The sequence below is a fragment of the Empidonax traillii genome, unplaced genomic scaffold (genome assembly GCF_003031625.1).
Source record: "Empidonax traillii isolate 1590-97213 ecotype Southwest subspecies unplaced genomic scaffold, ASM303162v1 scaffold50:size1795014, whole genome shotgun sequence".
In the NCBI taxonomy this organism is placed as follows: domain Eukaryota; kingdom Metazoa; phylum Chordata; class Aves; order Passeriformes; family Tyrannidae; genus Empidonax; species Empidonax traillii.
In genome coordinates, this window is record NW_020955243.1 from 244,700 (window position 1) to 263,257 (window position 18,558).

At 44.1% G+C, this 18,558-nt stretch overlaps 1 long non-coding RNA gene across 2 annotated transcripts in view; it reads right to left on the reverse strand.

The window, feature by feature from the left end:
* The window catches only part of LOC114055180, a 111,467-nt gene that overhangs the window by 11,191 nt on the left and 81,718 nt on the right, over positions 1 to 18,558 (reverse strand). The window contains exon 5 of one of the 2 annotated variants that reach the window (XR_003570673.1): positions 17,654 to 17,773. The exons of the other annotated variant lie outside the window; for it this stretch is intronic. This is a non-coding gene — a long non-coding RNA (uncharacterized LOC114055180). Of the gene's footprint in view, positions 1 to 17,653; positions 17,774 to 18,558 lie in introns of those variants that run through there. 2 annotated transcript variants of the gene reach the window in all.

Here is an 18,558-nt window from a genome sequence, read left to right on the forward strand (position 1 = left end):
AACTATCCTCTGATGAAATGTGATCCAAAGAGACATTGCTGATTTCAGGACAAGCTGACAATAACAACTGGTCACCTACGGACCAACTAAATCTGTGCCTGAAGTAGCCTGAGGTATTTTAAAATGGAAGTAGAAAAGAATCAAACTTATCTTATGAAAATGAAATCAAAATCAGAGGGGGTGTCAAAGAGAAATATGGAGAAAGAGGTTTAAAATAGTAACAGCTCTTTTCCTGGGAAGAGTGCAGAATAGCAGGGTATTTTCCTAATTGTAATTCCTCACCCTCAAACCAGGAGGGTGGGCTCCCATCCGACACAGAACCTCCTGACATTATTTGGAATCCAGGGACAAAATGGAAGATTGAGGTTGCTGTTTGTAAAACAAAGAAACAAAGGAGGCAAACTATGATCATGAAATCTTCATCCCCTGCAGTTACAGTCAAGTCTCCATATATCACATGTTCAAGCTGATCTATGCCCACACATCCCCCCCACAATGGGATCCCTTAACAATGAAAATGTTATTAAAAATCTCAAAATATGATGTGCTATGAACACAGTATCTTGTTGTGTCAATTATGCTGTGCATGTTAAACTTGTCTTAATAGCAGTAACTTAAATGAGTGGGGGAAGGAATTAAGATTTTGGCCAAGTTGGGTTTTTTGGTTGGTAGTTTGCTCTTTGGTTTTCTGGTTTTTTTGGTTTGTTTGTTTGGGTTTTTTTAACACAGGTCTTGTATAAGAAAACTCAGCAAACATCACAGCTCCACTTTCAGAAAACCACAGCCCATTTACAACCAAGGCAGTACAGAGGGAAACTGAAAGTAGAAAAGAGAATCACAGGCTGCAAAGGCAATTCTAGTAACAAGTCATTTTAAAATGCAGATGACCAAGATAGAAAAATCCCAAATTAATAGTTACAGTAAACTTTGCTTTTAAGGCTGTGTGATAAGTTAGTTACTGAAGATTCTGTCAAAGGGATTTTCTTCAGAATTAAGTCCTAGGGTATATGGAGGCTGGTTTGTCCTCAGGCCTGTTTCTAAACAACAAACACCAATTCTGCTCACTCAAGGAACTGCACCAAGCTCGGAGGAGTGACACCAACAAGTGAGGACAATACATGAACCATTTCCGAATTAAGATGAATTAATACCAGGAAAGTCATACACTCCCACAGTTCATACAGTCAAGGCTGTCAAAAATGCATTAGGAAGCTTTCTTATTTTCTTCTTACAGAGCACGTGGCCTTGGGGTTCAAATGTGCAAAAGTGCCGGAGGACTCGTGTGCATCACCTCACAGCCAAGAGACCCAAGCACTTGGAAGTTGGTTCCAAAATGCTGCAGCCACTTGTCCTCTTAAACCCTTCCCCAGGCAACGCTGTGTTGGTTTCTTGGCAGTTTTTGACCCACCGAGGAATCCACCTGTGGAGGTGGCTGTGTGGGGCTGTGCTCAGTCAGAGCACACACCCACTGAGTGATGCAAATCTGCACTCAGCCTTACAATTGTAAGATTTTACAGTAAATGCCAATACCATTTATTTCTGTACCTTTGCCCTAGGTCAGAGGTTCACATTCCCTAAGAAGGACAGGTCCTGGAAGGTGCAAGAGGCTCTGCATAGCTGGGCAGGGACACAGGAGCAGGAACACAGCACCCTGCTCCTGTATCTCCATCCCCTCCTCATCCCCTCCCAGCTCCCATGGGAGCAAAACCAGCTGCTTACGGGCCCCATTTATTCATCTGAAATCCAATGGATGTAGCTAAAGAGGGAAACCAACTTCTGAAGGCACTTGCAAGTGATTCCAAGACGCAAGAAACTGAATAGGAAAAGGAATTATGGCAGCAAGGCTTAGTGGAGTATAAATTTTCCAAATTAAAAACACTACAACTCTACAGAAAAGATCAGAAGAGAGAATTGTGGGCAAGAGGTGTAGTGCATCCTTTTATAAAGAGCCTTAGGGATGTAGATATCCAATTCTCTTTCATTCCTAGTGGCTAATTCCCTTCTCCTTTGAACCTCCAGCTGGAATATGGGGAATGGCATTAGGTTCCCTGTTCCTCTAAGGATAAAACAATGAAGGCCAATTCTTTCCAATGTATAGAACTAGATTTCCAAGGTTCACTTCTGGAGTAAGAACAAATACTCCATAGTTCAAAAGTAATTTATCATAAATTGTTTCCCTCTAATTAGTTGTCCCGAAATCAGGAGGATTGTCCTGGAATCAATACTCATGGTCCTCACCATCTTCTGACTCTTGTGCTGTTGTTTCTCAGAGCTCTCTTTATGACAGCTCCATTTCTATTGTACCAAGTGCCTCAGTTCTATAACGCAAAACACTTTTCATCCATTTAGACAAAAGAACTGGACTTCAGGAGATGCTCTGTGCTCACAGCAGAAGTTTGGTACTCAGCAAATTCCCATGGTTCGTTTTGTATGCCCAGTTACTTGATCCCAACTCCTTTCTCGCCCACACGATACGAGGGATTATTCTTCTTTTCATGCCTTAGAGTCTTTTGATGGATTTAGGGCACAGCTCTTAAAAATGTATAAGAGCGACAGGCATCGCATGATTTTGCTATGGATATTTTATGAGCAAGTCTGGGTGCACACTGTGGGCTTGAAACAAAAGACTGCACAGTGTGCTACCAGGGCAGGAGCTGTGTCATTATGTCTTGTGTTCAAGGCTTCTGGGAGTCTTGGGCAAGAAAAACAACAAAACAAAGGCATGGGAGAGACAGCAGGATGGAGTAAATGGGTCAGGACAGCACCGATATGCTGCAGTCATCATTACTAAGACCTGTAATTCAGTCCTTTGTCAGAGAACAAATCCGATTTGGGAAGCAGCAGCCTGGCCCCTCCTTTTTTATTGGCTGTTATTTGGGGGTTGTATTTGTTAGTCAATTGACTTAAACTACTACCTGGAGAAGATGATACCAGTGCCTACACGGTTTTCACTTCTGCACCTGCAGCAGGCGCAATAAGAAATTTTGATACAAAGAACCACTTCAGCCATCATTTATCACTGGAGTGATTAATTGACATCTGGGGTATAAACTTCCACTGCCACTGGACGGATTCAAGGTGTTGGTTGACAATTTTCAGATTATTCAGCTGCCAAAGAAGACATCAATGACGTTCAGGCACCTGAGTCTTTCAGATGTTTTCAAAGCAACACTGCTTTCCTGAAGGAGTCGGGATGTGCTCAGTACTCAGTACCTTCCCATTTCCAGACTGTAATTCCTTTGACGTGTCTTTAGGGTAAGATGATGCTCACTGAGGCCAAGGTTACTAAATGCAAGAGGTTGGATGCAACCTCCAGCCCAGCAAGTCCTGAAAACTGAACTGACTTCCTAAGGCTGGGAGGTGTCCCAGGCAGGAAAGAGGCTTCTTACTTTCTTTCCGAAGGGTCTGTTATGACTGATCCCCTCAAGACAGGACATGGGCAGGGTGGACCCTTCTCCTAATCCAGTACCAAATTTCCTCTTTCATTTTCTAATCACTGAGATGTGCGTGATGAGGAGGGTGATGAATGAGATTTCACCAGTCTAGACCTTCTGCCCTGGAGAGAATTTCTGCTGTGTGCAAGTGACAACCCGAATTCTCTGTCATCAACTTCAGCTTGAGCCTGCACACACCGGCAGTGGTGGCTTAATTTTTGGGGGGCTGTAATCTCACTTATCATGGTGGGCCCTATATACTAGAAATGAAGCACTAAAGCTCTTGCAATGCCTTATCTGCTCCTTGAAAAAGATGGACACAGGATGGAAGCCGGGATACAGCTCACAGTCCAACTCATCAGCCTACCTAAATCTGCTTCTCTTACCACCACTGCAAACACAAAAAAATGCTATTTATATTTTCTTTATTCTATCTATACTGTTTTCATTATTAGATAACATAGAACAACACACTCACGTGGTATTTTACAAGGGGAGAGCTGGAGGAACCTGCCCAGCTGAGTACCAGTAACAAATACCCATATTCTAACCACATGCATATAAGGACATCTATAGCTAAAAAGGTGGGTGTTTTTCTTGCAGTCTTACTCAGAAATGAACTTTTAAAGAATCAGCTCTGCCAGAGATATTAGATTCAATCTTGTGTTTCAGAGGAGATTCATCACCAGGGAGGGCATGAAGGAATTTTTACGCAGTACTTTTACACGTCACTGTTTTTCCTGTGGGGGGATTTGAGTCTCTTAGCAATATATTCAATTGATCCATGGTTTATACAGCAACCCCGTAATAATACTTAGAACATACACAGTCTCTTGTAAATATTACCTTATTATACTAAATGTAACAACTTCAACTTGCTATTTATGGGAATGCTCTTTCTCAAGATGCTTCATAGCAGAGAAAAGTAAATACCTCTGAAGTGGTAGTTTCTATAGAAACTTATTTTTCCACTGAATTGTAGAATAAACAGCCCAATTTTCTATAAATCTGGAGCATCTCTCCAAAGTGGCAGATAATGATACTTTACAACTCTGTAGCCATTTCTGTCTTTGAAGTTTGCTGTAAATATGAACTGCTTACGCCTTCAGGAGTATCGTTGGGTGGTATCATTAGTCTCACTAAGAAGGGGAGGTAAAACAGCAGGTAAAAAACTTTACACAGAGCAGGCTGTCACTGCCCAGCAGCCTGATATGTATCACCCTTTTATTGCTGGCTCTGACAGTTCACCTTATCCCAACCTCAGAAACCCTCAGTTCCACTCCCAGCAAGAACAGGTCTGTCTCAGCAGTAGCTCTGGAATGAGAGATGAACACAACCCCAAAACAGACACCAGAACTAGGAGTATTTTTTGGAAGCTCAGTCAGTTTTGCCCTATGGATGTGTGAGAAGTTTCCAAGTTCATCTCAGGGCTGGCAGTGCTGCTGCATGGAACAGCTCTGGGCTGGGGCTGGTTTGTCCACAAGACTTCCAAGAAAGCCAATACCAGGAACCCCTGGCACCAACACAGCCTGAAGGAGTGCCCACAGAGCACTCATGGGGAATTTCAGACACCCCTCAGCCCCTTGGGGAACACTGTGTCACAGAATCACAGAATCAAGTAGGTTGGAAAAGACCTCTGAGGTCATCGAGTCCAACCTTTGACCCAACACCACCTTGTCTACTAGACCATGGCACTGAGTGCCACATCCACTCTCTTCTTAAATATCTCCAGGGATGGAGACTTCACCACCTTCCTGGGCAGCCCCTTCCAATGTCTGATCACTCTCTCTGTAAAGAACTTCTTCCTAATGTCTAACCCAAAGCTTCCCTGGCACAGCTTGAGACTGTGCCCTCTTGTCCTTGTGTCCATCAGGTAAGTTGAGGAAGGCAGCTGAAACTCCTTTTTTTACAGGGAAAAAACACAACACTTAAAACACAGTGCGAGTGCAAAGCCCAGTTGCCTGTGAATGATGACGTCCCCTGACCCCTTCCCGCTGTTCTGGCTCCCTAGGCTGCTGTGGGAAGTACCTGGGCACCAGGCCCTTCATTCCCCCAGGGAAGCTGCCAGCTCTCCCTGTGGCTAATGGTGCTGTTCCCGCCATCCTGGCCCCGCGCAGATGCCGAACGTTCGTGCTGAGATCAGAGCTGTGGGAGTCGTCCCTCCTCCACACACCAGATGGTTCTGCATTTGTTTTTAGTGCTTACCTATCTGCTCCTCGACTCCTGGGAGTCATGTGAGCCTGGGAAGAGAATAAAGAAAAGACTTCCCCAACAGCTCACAGAAAAATAACTATCAAGAAGTTTCCTTTTCACATGTTATCTCAAAACAAGGAGAATGTGCTCAAGAAGCATTAGGAACCTCCTCAGAAAGCAGAGAAATCAAGGGATAGGGGCAGATGTGGAAAGTTCCTTGGTATCCAAGCAGTGTGGGCAGCTCAGTCAGGGCTCCTGCTGCTCCAAGGACAGACAGGACACCCTTCAGACCAGAAGACCAGATTGTCCAACACTTTGTCTGCTTTCCAGTGTCACTGCATCATGAAGAGCAGGTATTTTTCACTTTACCTTGTCCTTCCTAAACCAGCAGTATTTAAAAGATGGTGGATCTGCCTAATTTAGCAATGAGAACCCACCTGATTTCACTCTCTCATTTTAGGAATGGACATGTTTTGATTTTATCTGAACAAAACAGTTCATACTTCTGCACTACCTGTGCAGTAAATGAACATGAAAATAAATAAACAGATAGAAACTAGTGCAAGTGAGGCATTTTATAAAAGTGTGATACTTTCTCTCTGGACTTTTTCAGCCTGGTACATCCCACTAACTGTTGTGATTTATTCTGCAAGTTGAACGAGATCCAGTTCCCGGGGGTATATAATTATGTCTAAAAATTTTTCCTCAAACTGATTGCATAAAGAAGCCCTAAAGTGTGACCAACCCATCTGCATTCCTAAGACTTACAAACAAGAAGGCAAATGGGGAGATCTCCAAATGAATTTGTAAAAAAAAGAGATCTTAGGAAGACCCTGAAAAAGCCTCTCTCGGGTTCGTGGGTACCTGATGTAGATGAGTGTGGTTGCTTTCACATGGTAAGATGGAAGATAGGTCATTTCATCCCTTAGATCCTGCCACGACCAGTGCTCCTCCCCTGGTAACCCTCACTTAGCAGGATAAGCAGGGCAGGAGCAAATCCAAAAAATGATGGGGTCAAAATCACATCCTATAATCACGTTGTAGTGATGGAAGCAAGAGGAGGCACCAGCTCAGCTCTCAGCAAAGGAGACATGGCAAAGTGTAAAACCTAAAAATAGGGAGCTCTACAAAGAAAACACCCTCACCCAACTACGCAAGCAGAGACACTCTTCCCTGATCCTTCCTTTCCTTTTCCAGATCTCTCCCACCTCCTGCTTGGGTTTCTCAGCTTTCCAGTCAATCACAGAGCGTGCAGAGGGGTGACATGTGCCAGGCATCACCAGTGGCTCCTGCTTCCTGCCAGGAACTAAGACAGTGTCCAGCAACTCACAGAGGTGAGGGAACTGCTAATCCCACTGCTGTGGCCTGCATGGATACGGCTGGAAGTGCAGCATCTCTTCTAGGCAGGGAGAGCAGTTTTGTGATGAACCAGAAACACAAGTGTCACCTCAAATCAGCAGGCTGGGTATCCTCATGTTAAAAAACGGGGTTTGGGTTTTTTTCCATCACTGTATTATTTCTCATTTTCTTCCTATGGTTGGGCTTGATGAACATCTGTTTTCCTTTTTCCCTCTGCCAATGTCTGTTGCTCTCACATCCTGGTCCCACTTAACTCCATCCATATCCTTCCATACTGTACAACCCCCTTCTCCCCACCAGTGGTTTCATTTTCTCCCCCACTTCTCCCACCACCAGGAGCCCTCTCTCCTCCTGTTCCCAGTGGAGAGCACTTTGCTCCCCAGCTGATTTGAATTCCTCCCTCCTGCTGTGGGTGGTGAATCATTCACAGTAATGGCATTTCAGAACTCCACAGTGAAGGTGGGTAGACTCAGTCCTGAGTGGGAGTGCATAGAAAGTACAGTGTTAGTGGGTACCTTAAATCCTAAGACCAGAAGTTCCCAAACTTCCCCTGGATATATGTGTTGATGGCAGCTACCACAGCCAAAACCAGTGCCATGTTCCATTATATCAATATAGAACATTTAATATTTATGTATTGTTTATCATTATTGTGTCATATAATTGCATGATACTATTATCAGGGATCAGAGGAGATTCAGAGGGAAGTTAGATAGAAATATCTAGAAGAAAAAGAAGTGAAAATTGAAAAAAAAGGGTTTCCATTCCATTTTAACATCTGGGGGACAGACTTCTTACTATGAAATGCCTCTCTGTGATCAGTAGTGTCCTTTCTATGAAGAACCATTGAATGTAACATTTTTAAACTTGTGGCTTATAAACTACTGTCTTTTCTGCTGAAAGCAGAGTTTAAATCTTGCCTTAGCCCTTGGAGATTGTCTTAACTCATGGATCACCAACAAACCCCCTTGTAGTTCCAGGGTGATTGGAAGCAGCAGCCACAGAGTCTCCCCACAGCTCATGTCTCCGTGACATTTTCATTCTGAGTCACAATTTGATTCAAGGCAAGAAATCAAATTATCACTGAAGAAAGTTCTGCAGTGTTCTTTATCACCTGAGCACATGAAACAGAAAAGCTCCAGTATGAATTGGCCCAGAACTTGATGTGCTTAACAAATGTTGTTTAATGACTCTATTCAGAACACCTACATGTTTTGTTCCTGTTACTTGTTCAGCTCTTACATGTGACAAAGAGACTAATTTTTCAACAGAGGAGGGAGAAGGAGAGAGAACAGCTTATGGACTCTTTTTTCTGAGTGTAATAATAGCAATATGGGGCTCCATACCAGCTATGTCTCAGTGACTTCTTTTAAACATGTTTAACCTATAATTGAAGGATAATTTTTCTTATTGCCAACTCTGTCAGCTCACACTGACATCAGAAAACCCAACAGTGTTCTTTCTGGCTTACGTTTCGTCACCAGTAAAGAATTCTGAAAAATAAATTGTCCTCTGTGTGCATGAGTATAATCCTTAAAATTATGGCTGTGGTCACATTTGTGCAATACCCCGTGCCCAGCAAAGATGCTGCAGCGAGTACATCCCCCAGTCACTGTATGCACTGCTGTGTCCTGGGACATGAATCATGGAATCATGGCATGGTTTGGGTTGGAAGGGGTCCTAAAGTTCATCTTGTTCCACTCCCTGCCAGGGGCAGGGACACCTTCCACTAGACCAGGTTGCTCCAAGTCCCATCCAACCTGGCCTTGGACACTTCCAGGGGTGGGGCAGCCACAGCTTCTCTGGACTGTAGAAAAAATTAGTAGACTGAAGGATGTCATGTTGCCTTTTCAGAAAAGTCACTTCTTAGATTGAAAAATCTATTTAAACCCAATAAAATTTCTGGTTTCCCTTAGTCATGCTTCTTCTGTATCTGATCCTGCCACAGTTCAGATTCCCATGGTGCAATTAAAGAGACCACAAGTAACAAAGAAAACAAAATCTAAGCAAGTGTTACATAGAGAAGTACTGAGGACTATAAAAACTCAGTTTCAGGTTTTTCACTTGGATTTCAGACAGAGGCTAGCAAAATTTACAGTAACAAACTTTTTAATTCTCACTTAATTCAGAGAGTGACTCAGCACTGCAAGGAAAAGCAAGACTAAATGTTGTGAAGTTTTGACAAACCAGCCCAGGAATGAGCAAGCAGGAGTCCAACTTGGAAACAGTCACAGAGTTTGCATCTGAGGAAAACTTTGCTGATTACATTTTGGAGGGGGTTTGTCACTGGGCGGTCCCACTGCAAAGTGAAATCCCGTGTGTATACTGAATCCAGTGCCAAAAAATTCCCTTCTGGGTATAAAACTGGCCAAAGAATTCCAGGAAGCCCTTCCTTACAGAGGAAGCTAATTCAAAGTCCCCAAATGCATATCAAAAAAATAACTTTCCTTCCATGTTTCTCAATCTCAGGCACCTCTTTCTGGCTTCAGGGCAACTCCAGCACTGTGTTCAGACTTCTCATCTTTCACTCGTATCCACAGACAGCTGGTCCTGAGGAGCCGCTTGTCTCCAGCCTGGGAGAACTCGCACTGCTCCCAGATCCTGTTTCTGGAGAGCAGCCCCTCTGATAACCTGTGCACTCAGATAACCCCAGGTTCCCTTCCTGCACCTCCTGACACATCTGTCCATTTGTCCAGCTCCTGGAGGAGACACTCTGAGACCGGGAACAGAAGGGTCAGATGAGGGGGATCGGAGATAAGGAAGATGCTGGGACTGGGGGAGGGCAGGGGGAAAGGGAGGAGGTTACACAGGACCAAAGGCTGGAGCTGGTCATCATGGAAGATGCTCTGGGGTAAACTTGCAGTGTGGGCTGCAAACCCAGCTGGGAAATCTGTGTGAATCCCTCTGGTTTCTACACTTCACCTACAAAAAGAGCACAAATATTTTTCTCCCTCTGGCTAATTCTTACGCAAATAGAGGGAAGTTACAAGTCATAAGTTAATAGAAGCTGCTGCTCCCCCCATCCAGGTTCACATCAAGTCTCAGCTTCACAGGCACCAAAACACAAACACATCTTGGCCGGGAAGAAACGCTTCATTCCAGATCCAGGCTGGATCAAGAAATGCTGGCGTTGGAGCAGCAGCTGGCACAACCTCAAATCTCCAGGAGAAGCCATAGGGGGACACTAAGGCTGATCTCTTCCTGTGCCTATTGCAACACATCTGCTTGGGCTGGGATTCCAGGCCATCCCCTCACTGACAAACATCAGCAGGCAGCGTGTGCTCCTGAAGGCTCTGACATCTGTGCCCAACTCACACTTGCTCCAGAGGTTCCTGTTTCATATCCTGTTCTGATCGTTCCACCTGTGTCATGTACATTAATTTCAAGTACACACAGGGGGGAGAAGAGTTTGTATGCATAAAGATTATAAAGTCTGGGAATTTATTAGGGGTTATAAACCAGCTTGGTGTTAAACCCACATTCCCAGTACACAATACACATGGACACTGTGCACCATGGGTTGTATTTCACGGGAAAGTTAAGGCACGAAAATAAATTATTTGGTTTCCATCAACCTTCTAATGGGCTCCTTCAGAGATTTCCTAATTATCAGAGCCCTTACCAACATCACAAGCTGAATGCCAGAGCCCACAGCTCTTACCCATCCCAATACACTGCACTGATGGAGGTCCTTCAGAGGCAGCAGATCCCTGTGAGGTGGGAACAGGGAGCAGTAACAGATACAGACTAGTGCTGGATGCAATGAATTTGAAGAGAAATGTTTCTCTCAAACAGTTGCAATGTGTTGCAGAACTTTGAAAACCTTGTGTTTCTTGCCTGTGGGAAAGAAATGTTTTACTTTCTAACAAACAGACCTTTTGGAACCTGGAGGCCAAAGGCTGCAGGGACACTGCTCTGACAGGGCAGCAGCCCCAGCCTTTTTGCCCTCAAAGCTCCTGAAGGCTGTGCTGCCTGTTCCTGCTATTCCTGACAGCAGAGATGGGATTACAGGCTGCTCTGGGGCGTCCTCAGCTCACACCCACAGAGACTCATCGCGCAATTCTCTGCCGACATGATTTTTCCTACGTCTACTCCTGTGCTGGGCACTAATCCAGGGAAGTTAAAAACCCTCCCCTGTGACACCCACTCAGCACTACAGTATCTGTTTCTCAATCCTCCTGATAACTGTGCCTGTTTTCTGTTCTAATCTTGTCCCAAACACATCAAGATGCCCCGAAGTGAAACAGCAAAGCAGAACTCAAACAAAGAATTTACTCCAAGCAGTTTTCCAACAAAAGGGGTAAAAACATCTCCCAGCCCAAACCCAGGAGAGCATGCCAGCTGCTGCCTGTGACCCTCAGTACCAGTGACCGTGCCAGGACATGGAGGACAACATTCAGCAATGGGACATGAAGTATTTCATGCAATAAAACACCAAGGCAGGGTCCTTGGTTCTTACAATCAGTAAATAAACAGGTCCTAAGATACCCGATGAAGAAGTGTATTTCCTGATAGAAATACTCCCACATCATCTCCAAAGTGAGTCTAAGTCTTCAGTACCACAATCCTACTCCTGTAGCCTGTTCAGATGGTCTCAGATTTACCTACATCAACCAAGCAAGAACTGCAACACACAGTAACTGCTGCTTTTGAGTAAAATCTGAGAACAGACTCTCTGAGTTACCTGGTTAATGCCATTGCTCACTGGGCTACAGGTGTGCTCCTATGAGCAACACTTACACCTCCTGCCAGCTCTAAAGCTGCAACAGGTAGAATATATCCATTCAAAAGAGTCACTACAGGTTCCTATTTCAAGCTAATCTTCACTGACAAACAGCATTTATTTAGAAACCAGGCTTCAGGATTCACATGCATTTCCTCTCCAAGACAACATGAAGATCTTCTTTCTTCCAATATGAAATGTGCCCTATAAAAAACTCCTGAATTGTTTAAACACTAACATAAGGACTCTGCAGACTGAGGGAGAGAGGGGTGGATGCAACATAAAAAAAAAAAAAAAAAAAAGATTCCTCCTGCACAGTTGGTTCTGCTCAGAAACTTAGAGGAGACTGTTTTGTGTACACAATAACACTGCCTGTTACAGATTTCTTTCAGTCTGAAGAAAGGGAAGTTGGGAAAGGGAACTCCTACAGTGTGCAGCTCCCTGAGCCTGCAGGTCAGCCCAGATGGAGGAGATGGAGCCCTCACAGCTCACTGCACCTCCACCTCTCCCCTTCTGGGAAGGGTTTCATCAGCGTCACACAGAGGATGTTCACGGGTGCCGCATTCCTGAAGCACAAACCCCTCTCATTTTGCTACAGGAACAGCAGATCCAAATGGATCATGGAGGAGGTTATTTGTACCTATTTATAGCAGCTCACAACTCAAAACAGGTTGAAGACTGAATATGCAGATAAATTCATCTGAGGAACCAAAGAATACTGTTTTCTCAGTCAACACAAATGCTCTACAATTTTTGATCTTTCTGTCTCCTAAAAGAAATCTCAAATAATGCTTCTAATGTTTCTAATGGACTGTAGAGAACAGTGAAGAGTTTACACTTCCCTGAACATGACCTGAAGGCTTCAAATTCATTCAGACAAGAAAGCACATACCTTTTTAAAGATAAATTATGTGACTACAGATATAATTCATACAGTGTGTCCTTATTCTCCAAGGAGGGAAAAGAGAAAGAGATTATCACCATGAAATATCAACCACAGATTAGATAGAGAGAAAAAGATTAAAACGTGGATTGTGGCTCTTATTCAGATACACATCTTTGGTGGAGTAAATCTCACCTAATAAGTCATTTTTCCTCCATCCACCAACCACTAATCCCTGGTAATGGTGTTCCAGGTTACCAACTGAGTGGAAATACATGGAAAATGCAGGCAGGGTGCAGATCCTGGATACCTGTATTTGGGATGCTGTTGACACAGCAGCAGCTCGGGGTGCTCCCGCCCCAGCCATGTTTCCTGTTTCTATAAACATGCTCTGTTTGGAAAGGGGTTACTCTGGGCACACATGTGCACTTTACAGCTCCTTCTGTGCCAACATAAATCAAGCCCAAATGCCATCTCAGTGACATAATGTGAGACTTGTGCTTATGGGAGTCCACATCCATAAGTAAGTGGGTTCCAAAGCAATTACTTTGAGGAGTCCACTTACATTTCAATCTCCCAACCAGACAGGCTGCCTCACGGTTCCCTCAGCTTTTCAGCCTCAGACTCCCCAAATTTCACTCTTCCATTTCCTTCACTTCCTCACCTTTCAGGGTCAGAGCTTAACAGGGCAAAGGGAAATGAAACAGAGCAAACCAAAACAAAACAAGCTGCGAAGCAGATTAAAGCCACGTTTGACATCCAGAGGTACATGGTTCCTTTTTCAGCTACAGGTATGAAGGAGTAATAATTTTGCACCCACAGCTTCATAGTGTAAACTTGGTTTTATTAAAAAAAGAAAAAAAAGTCATGGCTTTTTAAATGTATTCTATTTAATAGTCAAGTCAGCTGAATTCTAAATTGCTGTTTTTTGATTACTTAGAAATGGTCTCGGAAATAGAGAGAAACCCTCTTACACTTCCCTCAACTCTTGGTGCTCTAAATGCACGTCTCTGAGGGGAAGGTGTTTGCAGAGCAAGCCACAGAAATGGGCTTCTGCTTTTTAGAGAGGATGGATCTCCCTGCCAGATGTCTTCCCCTGAGCAGGACCAAGAGAAATGCCCTCAGCTCTTGGCTCTTGCAGAGCTCCTGCTCTGCCTGAACTGTTAAGCAACATCAGACTGCTCACAGAAAGTCGCTTGTTACAGACAGGGTCCAGTTCCTTTCCCGGGAAACTCAGAAAATCCACTCCCAGTACCTTCTATGGAGTCTGGATCAAACGTAGATGAAGAGACATGCAGTTAGCCATGGGATAAAATGGCCCATCAGATTCAAGAGGACAGATGCCCATGGGAGGTGATTGGCTTTTGCTCACCCAGTTTATGCAGGCTGCCCAGAGTCAGTGGGCATGAGGTCATTTCATGGGATCAGAACCAAGGATTCCCATGTTTTTAGAGCAGGGAAAGCTGGAATGGTTTCACAGAGCCAATGCAAAGGTCCTTAGCTTGGTCCCACATTTCTCCCTATAAGATGCCCACAGCTCAAAGGGAGGTCACAGGGATCACAGCCAGTTCCTGCAGATTTAATTCTCCATGATTTTAATGTTTCTGTGAGATAAATGAACAGGTAGAACGACTCAACAAAGCCATTAAACAAGACTAAACTCTCTAGATATGATTTAACTTAATTCATGGTCATATTGGACCCTCTTGCTCATGCTCAGAGTTGTAAAGGGTGATTCTGGAGCTCAGAGGAGAAACAAAAGCAGCTTTTCAACATGTCATCCCAAATTCAGAAACAAACTTATCTTCTGCCACAAAGTAAATGGATGATTCTTCCAACCTGGAGACAGAAGAGCCCTGGAAGAGAACCCACTGCACGGATCAGCCACATTTAACACAGGAACAAGCGAAATGAGAGTGGAGGAGATAAAATGAATGTGCCAGTAGGAAGGAAACAGAGTACAGGCTTGAGGCTTGTCTAGATTTTTTGAGTGTTTAGGAAAATAAATGTCTTTCATCACATCCTGTCTCTTGCTTTTGCGATCATTTTGCAATTTCCAAACTTTTATCAGCCAAAAAGAGAACAAACTGTAGTTTGCACATGCTGGTGTGATATGCTGAGCTGATGGGGTGATACCCTGGGCCAGATTAGGGATCTCTCTGGTCCTTCTTCCATCTGTGGTCCCAACCACAAACAAAAATATAACAAAAAAGTAAAAAGGAAGTTTGCTATAGGCAGCTTTAGGCAAATCTGCCCACAAGAAGTTCCCTTCTTCTCCCTAAAAGTCAAGGTCTGGTTTGCACCCTGAAGTAATTCCTGTGCCTTACACAACTCCTAATTGTTTTCAATCAGTCACTGTAAATGTCCTCATAAACTGGATAAATGCACCTTTTGCAGGGTTTTCTTCTTCCTAGTAGACTTTTTGTGGCAATTAATTTGAGATCCAGATACCTTCAAAGATGTTTTAAACAACAACATATTACATCCTCACCTCAAAGCTCCTGAAATTTCTACCTGTTAAGTCCAGACTCCAAAAATGCAAACAGGTGCCCACAGGAGAGATTTCCATAATGAGGTAAACATGTGGCTCAGCTCCTGACACAGACCTGGGAACATGCCCACCTTCCAGCTGTCCCTGGAAACTGGCTTCTGGCTGCAGGGAATTCCTTCAGCGAAGAGAGGGATGAAGGAAGTGGGAACAGAGACACCCCCTGCAGCTTCTGCTACTCCCAGAAGTTGTGCTTTTGGGGAGAAGGGTCAGGGAGCCTTAATTAGTGGTTTTAAATCAGGGGAAGAGGTGGAACAAGTCTTAAGAGTATGTGGGAGGACAGGGGAAAGAGAAGCAGGGAACCAGAGATCCTTAGGTCAGTGTTAGCAGCAAAGAATTGCTCAATAAGCCAGGAATGAAATCATGGCCTGAGCAATGACTTTGTGCCACCAACAGAATCCTGTGGGGAGCAGCCATGGCAGGGGCAGGCTCAGCCCTGGGTTTTCACACTTAGGAGCACAGGCAGGCAGCCCAACTAAGGAGCTGAGGGGAAATGATTTATGAGGACACAGCTAAATGGTTAAACAACAAGTAAGGGCAGACATAAGAGTCTACAAATACCCACAGGAGTAAATGTCAAGGAGTGTGAGGAATTGTTTGGAATGGCAAGATAAATTTCCCAAGACTGAGGTGCTGCAGCCTGTGATACACTTGCCCAAACAGCTGAAGTTTTGTTGGCGTGACTGTTCGGGTAAAGGAAGAGCAAATCAAAGGCAAGGAACAAACCTGTGTTGTACAACAGGTGAAAGGAACCATTCAACTCTGCTCCATATCCAGGTGAGCTCCATATTCCCATTGCCAAAGGAGCTACTGGCAATGTTCAGCAAGGCACAGGAGATGCAGACAGCATCCTGGAGCTCTCCTATAGCTGTTTTTCCCCTCTTTGTGGTAGCAGCAATTACAAATCTGATTTAATCAAGGCAGTTTCAGGTTGATTGTATGAATGAAGAAGTCACACAGCTGCTATCACAGAGGAAGAACCACAAATCATCACTCATAGCTAGAAACTGTCCACAACAATTATCACTACAATTAACATCCAATTTATCCTGGATAAAGGATGAGTGTTAAAATTGCACCTTATCTCATGCCACTTCAGCCCCTGAAATAGCTCTTAACTGGAGTTGAAGTTTGTTCTGTGCTGAGCACCTGCATGAGGGGTGAGATCCAAGGTCATGTTTCAGGAAGGGAAAGATTCCAGCAGGAGGCCTGGGGGATGTGCCTGATGCTCCACACGAGGGAAGAAAGCTGCTGGGGCTGCACTGAGCAGGAATGCAAGGGAAAGGGAAGGAATGTAAAGCAAAAAACAAAAAGGACCTTTTAGTTTTGGTTCACAGCATGGCATTGCAACTGTGGCAGGGCCGGGAACAAGAGGCTACAACCAGCAAGGTGCATCTGAATCCTTCAGACTGCAAAATTACTGCCTGGTTAAAGGAAATAAATACATGTAAAGGGGAGAAAAGAGCTCATGGACAGCCCTGAATTGTGGTAGGGGGGAGAGGAAAGGGATAAAACAAAGCCACAGGAAACAAATGTAACCCTAAGATAGCCTCTATCTCCCTCTTTTCTGACAGATGTCCCATTCTCAGTCCCTGGGGATTGCTTTGTGCACTCAGGAGGATAAAGCAGTTTCCTTACTCCTTCCTGCCCTGATGGAGACACTGGATCACTAATTTGGAATATTGCTTAACTCAGGGCAGGAACCTACTTCTCACTTAGCCCTGATTCCTGAAAAACAATCTCAGTGCTGGTGCCCAGCAAAGAGGAGCCACAGGACTCCCCTGGTGAGGAGGGGACTGACAGAAACCCAGGAAAGCTGGGGAATTCATTTTGGCTGAGCATCAGTAGATGGGTCAGTTGATGGCTACGAGGTTTCAACACATGCACAGAATGAAATTCATTGCTGAAGTGTCCTAAAGAGAAAAGATGGACTTCAGAACTGTCCAACAACAAACTGCAACTTCTCTCCCATGTTAAGGCTTAGAAGGAGCTGACCATCTTAGAGAAAATGCAACTCAATGTCATAATAACATTTCAAAGCATTTTGGAGATTTAGGTACACAAAAATCCCCAGAGGAGCTGAGGAACCCTTTTTGTCAAAGGTTTACAGGCAAAAAATTACGAAGGAAGAAAGACCTTGTAATTAAATCCTTGACTTGAGATTCAGGTTCTTCTTCTCGCCTTAGTACCTAAAACACTCACAATATATTTGTAAACACTACATTGCTTAAAGGGATGCAATCCACGTACAATTTTCCTGCTGCCAGGAGCCTACAGTGGGAAGAGCTGCCTGACTGTGCAGTGGTGTCATTCCTGTGGTAAACATTTCTAAGAAAATTCAGGTAATGGCATGGTACCCAAAATTGTGCCAGGGAGAGATTTTGAGTCTATTGTGTTTGTTTCTGTGCTGAGGAAGGAAAGTGTTTTTCCCCCTTCCAAACTTGTTTGGGGATTTTTCTCCTCGAGATTTTTTAGAAAACTTCTGAGCAGGAAGCTAAAACAACTACCTGAACAGAGCCATACAGACTGTAAACTTTGACTCTCCCAAAGAAGCTTTTTTTGAGGTACAACGTCTTCCAGTGAGCGAGATGCCTTCTGCCCTTTCCTTTTGTGGTGTGTCACAACACATCCCACTAAAAACCGAGCAGGGACACACACAAAAAAAGAAAACAATCCTTACCGTGAATCTTTACCTTTGTCTGGAATCCTTTTCTGGATGTTTATGGCAACCCATAAAGTTGCTGGAACATGCCTGCTGTATTTTTAATTGTCATTTGAAATGCCAAAACCCAGAAGTCTTGCTTATATTGTATGTGAACACAGTGTCTGCTTATGTTCAAACCCTCAGGCTCTTTAAATAACTCCCCTGTACACAGAGAACGTTGTTCATTTTGTTTTTACAATTTCTGCCTGTGCAGAAGGAGCTCCAATGTCCTGAGAACATAAATGTATGTTCATAACCAAGGAGCAGGATCACAGCTGGAATCTACCTGAGCCTTGGATCACGTTTCAGGAGCGAAAAGGCAGCTTTTTTCTCTGTTTAATTTACAGGAGCCACAAGCAGAGCAGCACATACTCCACTGACTGACGTAAGGCACAGGTGAGTGCATGTTACAGGTCCACCTCTGTGCCTGATCCACAGGGAATATCAGCCTGTTCCAGTCAGACTTTAGAGCTGCAGCCCAAGAGGAACCTGGTCTGAACCCTGGTGTGTTAGCGAAGGTGGCAGCTGCCATAACAGGCTTCTGTGCAGGCTACAAATTTGGGGCATAAAATGGGGGTCTTTTTATTGATTCCAGTGAGTTTTGTACCAAGCCTCCATTGTTCTGTCCCAGAGAATAAACCATCAGAGAATTTATAAGCTAATTTACTTTTTTTCCTTCCAAGGATTAAACAGGAGCAGACTGTAATTTCCTTT